Below are 14,137 nucleotides of genomic sequence, written 5' to 3' on the forward strand. Positions count from 1 at the left end.
AGGTGAGAGTGATGGCATTTCTTGTTCATGTCCTTCCAGGATAGTACTTCCATTATTATTATATCAGGCCGCTAAGCTTACCAGAGTGTCTCTTTCAAACAAGCAAGGTATGTTCCATTAATAAAGGATTTTAATGTGGGTACTCTAGGCTTGATAATTCCAAATGTCCAGCCTGCTACCCATCAAACTTGCCCCAACACACCATATCTAACACTGCAGGGTTTCACAAGGCAACAGTCCCAAATGGTTCCACAGGCTGAGCACAGTCAGACGCGATCACACTCCAAGACTCAAGTTTGCCATTTGCAAGACAACCCAATGGCCTTTCAAACCCCCTATTCTCCACAAGACACAACTGAGGAATCTCAAGGCAGAGAGAAGGAAGTAGTAAGCAGTCTGCAAAGAACTCTGTTTTAGATATTCAAAATGAACATTACCCTGTGTGTTGGATTAATGCACCTAATCATCAAAATGTTGAATCTAATACAGCTATCCTTTTTTTTCTTACTGCCTGCAGTGTTGCTGACTACACTAGAAAGCAATATTTTAGTCTAAACCAGTTTAGGTCTTTAAAGGACCTCTGGATCAAGTCCAGCTCCTTGCTACTGCAAACAATTTCATTACAGGCATTTTCAAAACCTGCAATGGGTAGCAAACCAGAGGGCTTAAAGGAGTAGAGGAAAGAAATCCTGCTCCTTTCTCATGTCAGTAGGAGCACTGTTGCCTTCTGGAACAGCTAACAGAAGAGGTAGTTTGGGATGCTATTTCTCAGAAACAGCTTGTGTTGTCTTCTCAAGCCCTGTTTCCAGTCTAAGGGATATCTCATTACAATACCAATGATGGGGTCAGGGAAGCAAAGTTCCTCAGATAACTTCCTCCACTTCCAACAGTGTTTTGCCTAGACATCTGTGGAAGGAAAAGGGCCCTTAAAAGGCAGCAGTGATCAAAGTAAGCTTAAGCAAAGAGTTATGTTGCATTAGTGAGACTGATAGAACAAGAGATGGGGATAGCCCTTCACTAACTAAAATCAGTGTCTGTCTCCCAGTTGAGATATGTCTGTGCTGCAGAAGTCTACAAAAAGAAGTATGAAGCACCTGAGTCTGTATTTTACCTTGTCACATTCAGAAGGCTAGAGAAGGGAACATCAAGTGGCTGAAGGAGTTAAACTCCATTTAAAAACTGGTTGAGTAGCATATAAAGGTAGTATTACTAGGATAAATACTTGTCCAGTGGTCAAGTGAGAATTCTGAATCAATAACTGAAATTTTGTGCAAGAGTGATGCCCGTGTTGGAGTCAAGAAGGCCTGTATCTCACGTGGGGTGGGGCAGGGGTATATTAGGTGTAGATGTTGCAAAAGGGGCCCTTTGACCATTCCAGGCAGTAGGTTGCCAGACGGGGCCGTGGCAGATGTGATGTTCTGGAGTCATGCAAAATTCAGAGATTATTATATTGATACATGACAGATGTTACAGAAGCACCGAATATTCAAAGACAGGTGCATTACCTTTATAAATATTACATTCACCCTTATGGCTTTTTTAGTGATTATATGCTTGGTTCTGTAGGTAAACCAAAAAAAGTTTTCTGCACATCATGACACCCTGCAGGGGGCTTAACTTTCTCACGCAGAGAAAAAACAAAAGTAAAAAAGTCATTTAACTTTTGACCAATATCAAGCAAACCATCAATGCCAAAGTCATGAAACAATATGAGCTCCTGACCAGACTCAAACATCTCTGACTTGAACAACCGGCTAGAGTCTCTTTGGAAACATAAGCTCTACCTGCATTGTGGAACATAAGAGCTTTCCCCAGGATCCCGGTGCATGCCCAAGTCGTGACAAGATACCTACACATTATATTGCTTTCCTCTGTTTGATTTTTCAGTTAGTTCCCTTTTTTTTTTTCTTTTTCATGGAAAGGACAGCCAGGCGAGTAAGCAGATGAGACTCGTGGCGTACCTGGGCCAGGCAGAGGGCCACAAAATGCATGTGTCCTGAAATGTAAATTAGACTTTGACAACCACCTTCAGAGCTTTGCAGATTTATATTATTTTGAGTTAGGGAGCTGATAATGATGGAGAAGACAGTACAGAACTGCTACACAGCATCAGTTTTGGTAGATTTTGGTGGTAGTCAAGATCTTGCCAAGAGTTGAAGAGCCACTCCCTCCAGCAGCACCTAGGCCAGACTTGGGGTCTCCCCTTGGATTGCTTGGCCATGGATGAATCCATGGATTTTAGCGGGTATGGGCACGTGGCATAGAAAATACTGTGTTAGACTCAAACCTGCTCAGAGCCTCCCCGTGTGCCGCACATTGTGTGGTGCCTGAGTCATCATTTACAAGTGTTATTTCCACAGGCTGCTGTTTTCCAGCTGACTTCACCCTGACTCCTACTGCTGCACCAGATATCCATGCAAACAAAAGCTTTGTCAGAACACAGAATCTACCTTCCTTTTATTGCCCATTTCACATTATTAACCAGATACCCACATCAGCTAAGGAGATGCATTTTCAGCCAGTTCCCTCTCCAGTCCAAAGATTCTTCTGAAGTTCATTAACATTTGTACTGTAACTACTGTTGAGCTTGCCACATTTCCAGTCAAGATTTCAAACCAAATGAGGTTACAAAATAATGTCTTAATAGAGAATGCATGGTAATTTATATATTGAAATTAAAGATTAAACCTTAATCTTAATTAAATCTCACAAAAGTTCAGTAAAGCTGCCCAAATTATAAAATATAAAAAGATGTATTGATTATTTGAGAAATGGAAATCACATTTAATAAATACAGGAGTGAGCCATTAAGGGAATGGAGAGATCAGAAAAAGCACTAACTGGTGATTAAAAGAAGATAAATATTTATTAAATGTTGCTGTGATTTATTAAGCCGTGTTGGGCTAAACAAATGTAATTTGATATCTGAATCATATCTCATTCTGATACAGTCTTCATTAAATCTGAAGTCTTGGCTTTAAATGGATATCATATGTTCCCTTCAGTTCTTAATCTCTTTGAAATATCAGTTTGATGCTGTGGAAGACGTTGAAAGTCACAGAGACTGAAGTCTCCTGCGTATCAATGAGGTTGTTTTGCACTACAGGTGAGCAGTCAACTTCCCATTCCACAATGCCTTTTTATCCAGGCCCTGTTGCAATTTTGCACTGTCCCTTGGTGACAGGGCAATGTTCAGATTTTAAAGCCATTCTGTCAAAAGGCCAGACAGGAAGAGCACGACTTCAAATTTCAATCAGTCCTCCAACAACCAGTGTGGAGGTCTGAGGCAGAACACCTTCACTGGTTTTAAAGAAGGAAAGCTGACTCTCACACTAATGCAGTTGCTGCCCAGCAGAACATTAGTGGAGGTCCTGTATGAGAAAACATCTAACCCCTTCATACACAGTAATTAGTCTAGCACCAATTAGCTCTGTTGATGTAGCTTTCCAGTTGAGATGTTAATCATACAGGAACTCAGAAATTCATTCTTCCAAGGTTCAGAGAGCAACCTTATCTTTGGCCCCCTGCAGAATGAGGCAAGGATCTGGTAGATCATGGCACTCCATGCGATTGAGGTGTTTGGATAAGAACATTTCTTCATTTTAGACAGCAAGTTGTCTCGGTCTTAAATGCATTCTCACACACTCTTTTCAGCCTCTGTTTAGAATAGGAGCTTCTTGTTGAAAATTACTGGCATAAATGAATTGCTGCTGATAATTAAATTTGCACAGAGTTAAAATTAAGTGCCAGTGCTCTTTCCCAGTGCTACACTTAGTTATATACTGTAGTGAGAGTCATTGCCCATTCACTGCAAACCTGAAAAAAGGTTGTATGGAGAAGTAGCAATTGAATTCCACAAGTTTGCTTGAATCTGAATGTTGCAAGAGCTCTAACTTCCTTTCCAATGCCCTTGCTCCCCTCCAAAGGAAACAAAACAAAACAAACAAAAATAAAAAGAGAGAGAGAGAGGAAGAAATGATGTGAAGTCCTCATAAACTGGAGAGGGGAAGAGACAATCACATACTATTCCTTTTGCCTTTTCAGGGACTGAGAAACAAAATCGGACTGAGCTGGGCACTGCAATCAATCACACCGAAGTTGGAATTCCACCTCTCATCTCTAGTATCCTCCTTTCTGCAATCACATGAGTAAAGGAAGTACAGCAGTGGGACAGATAGGAGTAGAGGGTGCCAAAGCCACTTCAGATCTGAGAGGACTTGATGTTTTGAAGGTAAAACCCAATCACGTGTTTTGGAAGTGGTTCTTACTCTTTACTGACACAGGCACTCTGGTGAAAGCTGGGTCCAGCCTCAAGGGCCAAGGGGATCCATTAAGCCAGATTAAATATCTCTTTTTATTAAAGAGCAGCTGTGAGAGATGCCTTTGCATTATATGGTGCTTTCCTGTAGGAATTTCATGATAGGAAACTTCTGGCATTTCCTCTCCCTAGTGCAAGCAGGAGTCGATCTAGCACAAAGTAATTACTTTCAATGTGTTTAGCCAGAAAAAAAGGCATGACTTCAAAATCCTCACTACCAACACAGCCAAGCAGATTCCTCTTCTGGAACTCACTTTTGGGTTGAAAACATGAGCAAAAAGTTCAAGCCCCTGAAGCAGTTGTCTTGAAAAGTCTTAAGCTACTGAAGATAGCGGGTTTAGGACCATAACTACAATAAACACAGCAAATGAATAAGAGTCTTTTGGCAAGAATAAACCAGAATTGCAGAGGCGGATGTTGCCAGTGAAAAGAACAGGAAGGTAACCAAGTGAAGAAACAGCATGAGGAGGATTATCCTTATTTGGAAGCAATCCATTCCAGCAATAAATTAAGCCAGGGATCTCTGCATCGGAAAACAGCAGGGCAACCTATTAAGCTAAAGGACAATCTGCTTTTCCTGTCACCTTTGAGCCCTGACTAAATGGTGAGAGAAACAAACACACCAAAGATCAAAATGTATGTTATTTCAACAGCAGTAATGGTCAACTGCATGTTGCAGAGACAGTGAAATTCTTTCCGTGCACATTCCTAGAACAAGTGCCTGATCTTCAGCAATAGTATTGCCGGAGTGGGATGGCCATAAAGATCAAGTCACAGAAGAAGGCTTGGGTGGAAGAAAATCGATGATTTACATTTTATGGCAAAAACATAGCTGCTTTCACCCCAACTGCTGGGATGGGATCAGGTGAAATACTGAATGCAAACTGAAGCTTTTCTCACAGCGGTATTAGAAGACATAGAGGTAAAAGAGAAAAAAAATAAAATGCTATACACTTTTGGCTCAAAGGGGTCTATGGATCTGCCAGCTTGTAGCACGTGACATTGTGTGCATGCTGGCATGTTCCAGGGTCACATTTATTGCATCCACAATTAAGGGATTTCTGAGGGGCAAACACTATATATTTATATTATATTTATAATATATTATATTTATATTATATTTATATTATATATTTATATGTATAAATATTATATATTTAATAGAAAATATTAAATATATATTTTCCATGTGCCTAATGTAATAAAAAAGAGAGATTACTTAGAATTTGGATGGTGTACCTCTGCACTTATAGGTAGCTGCTCCAGCTATCAACAAGATGACTTGTAATGCCTCTTACTCCCTTTCTGAATAACAGTCTGGCTGGTGAGTTTATATCTTTACCTCCACTACCAGCTGCTCTTCTAGTCAAAAGGTCCCAAGAGCTGCCCTGATGGAACTTAGAGTTGACATGTCACTCCATCTGGTCTCCCAGTCCTCGGCTTTCCCAAAGAAAGAAGAGGTACCCAATGATCCCAAACAGTGCACACTCCATTTGGTGATGAGCACAAACAACCTTTACCTGACAGATATTCAAGCATCTCCAGCTTCCTCAAGTTCCCACTGTGATACTCACGCTGATGCAAGATTTTTTTTTAAAGCTCAAATTAGGCTGACAAACACAAACAGACTGTGAAAAGGGCAGACTGTCAAAAAAGGCTCCTCTCTTTTGAACAACACTGATGAAAAAACTAAAGTAGTTCCTTGTTGAAGAGTTAGCTCTAAAGTGAACTCTCAGTTCCACAGTGCTATGACATCTGCTTTTCTCAGCTCACTTAAAAGTCCAGCTGGCACTAGCAAAATGTCCCAGGGATGCTGCTCATTTCTTCTTCTTCTGTTGTTAAAGGGACCCCAGACTCAGCTTGTGCTCTGCTGTCCAGGGCAGTCTGCATTCTGTTGCCCACAGAAACTATTTTGAAGGGGAGATGCCAGCATCAGGTGAATAAGTCATACATGATCCCTGGCTATGTTATCAGACCTCTCATGGAATATTTTCTACCAATGATAAAATGTTATTGCTGCCATTATCAAGCAGTTGGTCTTTATCTGTCTACTCATGACAGGCCTCGTTATTCAGACAGGTCTTGGGACAACTTCAAGGGGAGATCTTCCCCTCCAATGTCAAATACACCAGCTTTCTAGCCTTTTTTGATCCTCTTTTTTCTTTCAGCCCCTCCTAAACTGACTTGCAAAACAGATGAATGCAGCCCTCCTCCAACAAATCTCAGGGCAAGAGCTGAAGGAACCCTGCATCATGCCCTGTCTCTGACCTTGGACTACCAAAGGATATGCCTCAAGTCTTCAATCTAAATTTTACAAGGCAAAGGCAAGTTCCTGATTTTTCCATACTGGTCTTGATAATTATACAGAAGAAGGAGACATTCAAAAGTTAAGGAGAATGGGCAAAACTGCAAAGCAAAACAGCTGAAGGAGCTGCCCTGAATTGAGACTTTTACAGCCCAACCACACACACATTCTTTCAAAACAGCACAGCAGCTATGCTTGTCTACTCTGTGTTACTCAGCACGTCTAAAATCCTTGGCACCTCAACATAACTGGCATGTGAGGACTAAACCATTGCTGATCTAGTATGTGCTAGCCCTCTCTCCTTTTAACGAGCATGTCTCACCTTCCCCCCAATGAACACAAGGGCATCACTGTCAGAGGTCTGGGAGCAGGGTGACCTGTATGGGAGAGAGCAGGGACTGCCCTGTGCTGGTCCCAGTCAGTACCAACCCATGCCGCCACTGTGCCGTGGCCAGTCAGAGGGCCCTGGTACCGCTGCCCCAGCACGGGGCACAGGGGCAAGGAGCTCTGGAGAGGACACACGAGGAAACACAAAAGGAGATTTTATAAGAGGAGGTACACCTTTAAGGTGACTACTGCTACGGGTGGACCAACGCTGAAGCAGGGATCTGTGGGTCCACAGCTGTGGAGACCTAAGGCAAGCAGGAAACAGGTGAAGAGAAAGGAGCAAGGAAATAAAAGAAAAAACAGGAAAGCAGGAGCAGCAGCAAGAAATCATCATGTACCAACCCACTCTTCTGTGTCTCCTGTCACCTCATTCTAGGGACTGTCAAGGTCACAGTGAGCATAATGTGTAGCAGAAAAATTTAAGGGGGTAAAGGGAGATGTGAAGTGGAAGCTGAGCCTGGGGCAGGGGAAGAAAGGGTTTTCTCCTTGTGTTTGTTTTGCTGTTTCTTTTTTTTTTATTCTCCATACGCAAACCAGTAATTAAAAGTCTATGTTAACTGGCAATAAAGAAAGTTTCAATAGAATTCCCCAAGTAGATATTGTTCTGCCCATGACAATGGAGGTAAGGGAAAGTATTTTCTTTGAGTGCAGTAAAAGAGCTCAAATAAAGATGGAGGCAGTTGCCAATGATTGAAGGCAGCAATACTGTGGGAGCATGGTCTCCAGCGGCACAGCTGTCTCCTCTCTCAAGCTTAGTTCTAGCCTGAAGCTTTACTCCAAATGCTGATTGCACACAAAGATTTAAAGAACAGTCATAGTGTTCATTTCAGTGAGCAAAAAGATAAGCTGCAGTTGGTTGGTATCCCTCTTACATAGGTTTTCATATTTCTCTTGTCTCAAAATTTCTCAGAGGGTTTCATCTAATTTCAATAGATTAGAAGAACAAGGTGCATGTCATAAAACTCTTTAGGTAAGATTTCTAGAACATCTGTCATTTTTTTCATATTTGATGAACATGGAGATGGTAGAGCCCCTACTGTGGGTTTCTCCTAAGTCCTGTTGTGTTTTGTAAGTCATGATAGTTGTGATATGAAGATCAAATGATGGAACCAACCCAACTCCTTGCAGATGCCAGTGTCATGTTTTTAATAGCACCCCCAGATCCCTGAAAAAGAATTAATATATCTAAAACCCAAAGTGATGACTGGCCTTCTGGAGGGAACTTTATCATGGAATAGATGAGTGGCAAAACACAGTCAAGGAGGCACCAAGTGGGGGCAATCCAGAAATCATGCCTCTATCCATTAAGATACTTTTATTACATACATTGGCATTACTAATCTACAAGTTATGTGGGTTACAGAGATATCTGATCCTTTCTCCTTTATTCTAGAAAAGCCCACTGACATTCTTCAATCCCTTTACACCTATCCAAACAGCAGGCACCCTAAATAAAACAGAGAATTGGCAGATAAATAAATAAGATTGCTTGTCTTCCTTTTGAAAACTTCTAAAAAGCTACTGGTGTTGGAGGATCTATAACATTTGTCTGAGATAGTGGATGTTTGGTACCAGTCCTTGCAAAAAAAACATAAGGAACTCTACTAATCAGTTTAGGGTAAAAACAAGAAAATCTCCAAAGGAATCTGAGGGAGATACTGAGAGAAACTTAATATAATAAGCATTATTTACTTCAGCATCCAACATACCCTTCCTTCCACACCTGCCAGCATCACATCTTTAAGACTCTCACTATGCCAACTCCTGCTCCAGGTAAGCTTAGGCTTTAGTATTATACTCATTTTTCAAGTGAAGAAACTGAGGCAGTGACAGATGGAACAAACAATAACTATTAAAAGAGAGGAAGAATCCAGAGTAGAGAGGCAAATCACTTGCAGGTAACCTGCTGGACTCTACCAGAACTTAGTGGGTACAAATGTCTCCGCTGGATTGAAGGACTCAGTCAAAAACAGGGATTCTTAGATTAGTTTAGCAATGGCTTGAGAGTTAAGAGAGCTGTAGGGAAGAAATAAAAGCAATCTTACCCTAGTAACATCCCTCATAGCTAGAAGAGAAGAGAACAGCTATATCATGTAACGATCAGAAATAAGCAGAGAAAGGGAAGCTATTAAAAGTTAAGAACTAACTGGGGAAAGGACATATCCCGGGAGCATAGTAGCTAGGTTTGTCAGTTAGGCCGATGCTGGATTTAACTAATACATTCCTAAAATTATGAGCTGTGCTTTCAAGGAGGGTGCCTCTCACAGTACATGGGCAACACTAGGTCTCCCAGCTACTACTGCAAACAGGACAGCTTGACCACGCCCCACTGCCTGAATCCGGAAGGAGGAAATTCAACCCTCATGGATATCAACAGGAAACTACCAATAAACACATTTTCCAGATGGAGAACCACATTATAAATAATACATTAATTGTCTTTATACACTTCACTAATTATTATTCTCATCTCTTCGTAGATCCATTAATCTCTCCAATATACCTATTACCAGAAATCTCTGGCACATGCTATTAGCATTGCTGATTCATTTAAGTGTATGACTGCCCTTATCATCTTGTCTTTCTCCCCTTTTTTCATGTAGACACAACCCATAAGATTTGGTTCCAGGTTTTGAGAACATATAAAGTTTTTATGCGTTCTGGCTATTCTGTTTTCCTTGTCACCTCTTTTATATACATGGTTTCATGTTCTCACCTTTATTCACAGACAGAGAAAATCCTTTGCAGATATTCGATAGCAGCTTCAAGCCTTTGCTGTTCAAAACATACCGAATTTGGGACAGGTACTCTATTTCACCTCTAGGCGTTATCCTAACACTATAAATAAAGTACAGAGCATTGCAAGGATTTCAATATCCTTATGTTTCCCTCTAGACTCTTACAACTATCATCTGAGTTTTTAATAATCTACTTACTTGAAGTTTTGTGTCACGTCACTCTTCAACTGGTTCCCCTGGGAAGGTAACAGACTTGGTCTACCCAAGTCACTCAGAATGACTGAGCCACAATAAGCAACACTGGTTAGAAAAAACCTCTGTTGGAAAAACTCTATCAAAATGCAAGTTTGTGGAAATCAAAGTGTCTGCAGGTACGTGTTAATCTCATCAAAGCTTTGGATGGCAGAATACTCAATTTGCTCAGATATTTTCCTAGAAATTAATTTCTCATCATCTGTTTGTTCTTGCCTTTCCAACCTTCCATCCTGATTCATGATTAATTTTTACTTTTATACTTTAAAGAAAAAAAAAACACAAACAAATAAACTCCAACCAGAGAAAATGTTCTATTTCAGAACTATATCCAGAGCACCTACAATGGGAGCCAGTACTCCTTATTGTGCATTCAAGAAATTAGCTGCTACAAACAACATTTGCTTGAGCCTGATAAACTGTTTCTCCAACCCGTATGCTGCTGCTATGTGTGTTCAATTTCAGTTTGGATAATTCAGAGTAATCCTATTATAGAAAAGCACAAACCACAAAGTTCTGTTCCAGATGAGATGTCAAAGTTCAGCGGCACTTGCAGTCAGGACGTCTAACTTTGGTCCAATTCTGAGTTAGTATTGATTTTGTTTCTTTCCTAAAGTATAAAAAGCATGGCTTTGAGTGTCTCTTCACTGTGGTATTTTGGAGGCTGACAGTTAACATGCTTATGTCTTTGAGACCTGAAATCTGTCTCACTGAAGGTTCTATTAGAACTGGTATTTTGATAGAGCCCGCACACATCTGTGCAGATTGCTTGTCTGTGACCTTACAACACTTTTTCCCACACAGAGACAAAATTTATAATATCCCATTGATTTTTCCCAATCCATTTTGTTTCAGAATTGCCATTTACACTGTTGCATATTTATATTTTTTCCTCCCTATTCTGACTCATTTCTTTAAAGAATACTTAGGACTGGGAACATATCCTAGCAGTCTCAATAAAAAGAAGGAAAAATAAAGATTTCTTCTGCTGTGATTTAGTATGGGAATAACGAGAATACCAGGGCTCATTGGTAGTTACACAAACAGACTGAGCAAATACAATCATGTTGTGTAAGGAAGCATTTGTTATCCATATATTATGTTTTCATGAGTATAACTAGAACCCCCTGGCTCCCTGCTCTACAATTTAACAGGAGGGCAGACAAAATCATTGTGAATTAATGCAGGGGAAATAAACCCTCAGATTCCAGTTTTCGGAGCCTCTTAGCTTGGCTGTCTCCTTCAGTTCTCCACTGTCTCCCACATTTTGTGGCTTTCTGCCAACTTATTTCCAACAGCATTTTTAAAAGGTAGTATGTAATATGAGACAAGGGTTATGTGTGTGAAAATGTAGTGGTTTTATCCTACAAGCCCAGAGCAGATGTACCTACATTGATACAAAAGAAGGCTATACTAGTGCAGATCATTTCCATTCCTGCACAAAAGGAAGGCATTCCAATACAAACATGCCCCAGATGGCACCGACGTGCTCACATGGAGGCTTGTAAGACTTCAGCAGAGTGTGTGTGGATCAGGTGTTATTTGGACTTCCCCAGGTGGTATCAAGTTACTGATGAAAGTCACTCATAATTTCATTTTGATGAAATTATGCTTCTGCTTTGAGCATTACTGCTTGACTATTCTTGCCTTTCCATGCTGTGGTGTGTTTAGGCCCCCACATATTATTCTTAGTGATAAAGACTTCATTTTCAGTTTTGCTACCACCATTGGATTTTATCACTTCTTCTGAAGGTTCCTCAGAATTTACTAGCTTTCCCATGGCTCTACATCAGATTTTTTTTTTCTTTTGCTTCTAACTGCATGTAAGTAGGAGTTTCCTAGACACCAACTCTTCTGCCTTCCTGCAGAAATTCTTTGCTATTCATTAAGCAGCAGTTGCCACCAGTTAGAGGGAGAAACTAGCCAAAATATATGCATTGGCTAGAGGGGATGTCTGTCAGGGGCACTCCCTAACCTCCCACAATTTTTCATTGGTGTAACCAATAACACTGCATAATCCTGCAGTTTACACCAAAGAAAAGAGTAGAGGTATTTAGATCCTCAGTGTGAAATCCACCTGTATAGACAATGAATGCAGATGTGAGAGTGATTTCAGGCACATCTAGAGGTAGTTCACTCCTGAGGAAGAGAGGTAAAGTAGCTTTAGTGCCATGGACAGCAGCCTGGGAAGACATACAGTCTGCTCCAGGACTACAACGGCTCCAGAGGAAGTCAGCCATTAAAGGGTAAATAAAGAAGACCCTAACCCAGGAAAATATTCACCACCACGTCAGCATTTTCTTATTAGTTAGATGTATATTCAAACACACACCACCTTTTCCTCCAGCTCCACATAAGGGGCATTAATTGGGTCCCTCTGCATCAGCCTGTGAAGTCCCTGTGAGATGAGGCCTGTCCTGTCACTGGTGTGGAAACACAAGTTTCACTGGAGCTACCCTAGCCTAAATAAACTCCCCTTGTCCTAATACAGCCTAACAAAACAGAAAGAAAAGGAAAGGAAAAATAAGGGAAGGAAAAAACAAGGAGGAATAAAGGAGGAAAGACATGAAAGGTTCTGGAAATAGCTGGAATTGTTCATGCTGAGCCATTGGGCCCCGAGATTTGAATAATGCATGTTCCATAAATCTAAGTGTCCCCGCTTGCCACGTTTTAGAACAGGGAACAAAAATAATAGCTACTGTCCACACTTATCACCAATAATAAATTACAGGGCTCCTGTGTGTGGCAGCGATTAATGCAAAACGCAACCCAAAGCACATAACTAAATAAATAGATAGTTTGACTTTCCTGGGGGTTATCTCTTTCCTTTTCTACACACCTCTCAGAGTCTCCTTCCAGCCAAAAATTATACTGGGAAAGACCCATCCTTACAGCGTATCCCCTTCAGACAGACAGGCAGATTAACTCATGGTTATCTTCAGAATATACACCAAGGCAGTCCACGGAGCGTATGCACCTCCAAAACCAGGAAATGGCCATGCACTGCATAGATTTTGGTTCTTCTGGAAGGCTACGGTCTTCCCAAAGCATCATCTCCCACTTAAAATAGGGCACACACTCATGGATGCACCTCTCCAAACACAAGATTCACACTGCTTCCCTGAGGTCACATTCAGATCTACATTGATGTGTGTCTACGAGGGGCAGAGTATCCTTTTGGCAGCAGTCCCACTCCTTCAAATAGTAAGGGAGTTCTGGGGTGCTCTTTGGCCCCAAAGTAGCAGTATCGGTAGCAGGGAAGTCACTAGAAAACAATGCAAGGACAGGGCATGAGGATAAAAAGGGTCTACAGAAGGCCCCTTTTAGAACTGCTCTTTACAGTGTAAGAACTTCCCTGCAAGGACTCTACTGTGTCCTCATTTTCACCTGGTCTGGGAATTACAAGTTCAAGCAAAGCTTTACTCTTCTTTATCCATATTTGCTGAGTAATGATGGGTCACCTTCACTGGGATAAGGGGAAGAAAGAAAACTCAACATGCAATACGGAAATAAAAAATATTTGGTAATGCAAGGGGAAGGTGTGTGCAGCTACACAGGCTAAGTATCCACTTTAACATTACCAAAAAAATCCCCCAAACCAAAAATCCATCCACTAAAGAAATTTGTCTCCCTCAATTTTAAGAGGTTAGATAATCGAAATAATAGGCAGCCATTAGAAGCCCCTGAACAGTTAAACAGAACTGTAATCAGAGCTAGACCATGGCAGTTCACAGGTAACTAACTGTACCCTATTCTTTCTCTTAATATTTTAATTCTGACACGTACAATTTTAGTGAAAAGTTGTTTTTCTTTTTACACTAGCTGCCTTCAGTGCTTTACCAGCCTATTACCTCTGAGGGTATGGTGCTCCATCTCTAGAGAAATCTCTCCTAGTAGAGGCAATTTCCCCTTAGAGAAGCCATCCCTGTTTATAGTATGGGCTTCTGTGTAAAGCTACCCTTGGCATCCTCCTTGTGCAACTGTGAAGCAAGAAACAGAGCTGCAAAGGTCACAAGAAACAGAATAAACTGCAGGAGAGAGGCTACCAAAACAACTATAAAGGCAGCTCAGATGAAACTTGAAACTCAAGGTACAACACTGTTATATGACCTGACCGAATGTCTGTGCTACCTGTCG

The sequence above is a fragment of the Lepidothrix coronata genome, unplaced genomic scaffold, assembly GCF_001604755.1.
Source record: "Lepidothrix coronata isolate B3197 unplaced genomic scaffold, Lepidothrix_coronata-1.0 Scaffold46, whole genome shotgun sequence".
Lineage (NCBI taxonomy): Eukaryota > Metazoa > Chordata > Aves > Passeriformes > Pipridae > Lepidothrix > Lepidothrix coronata.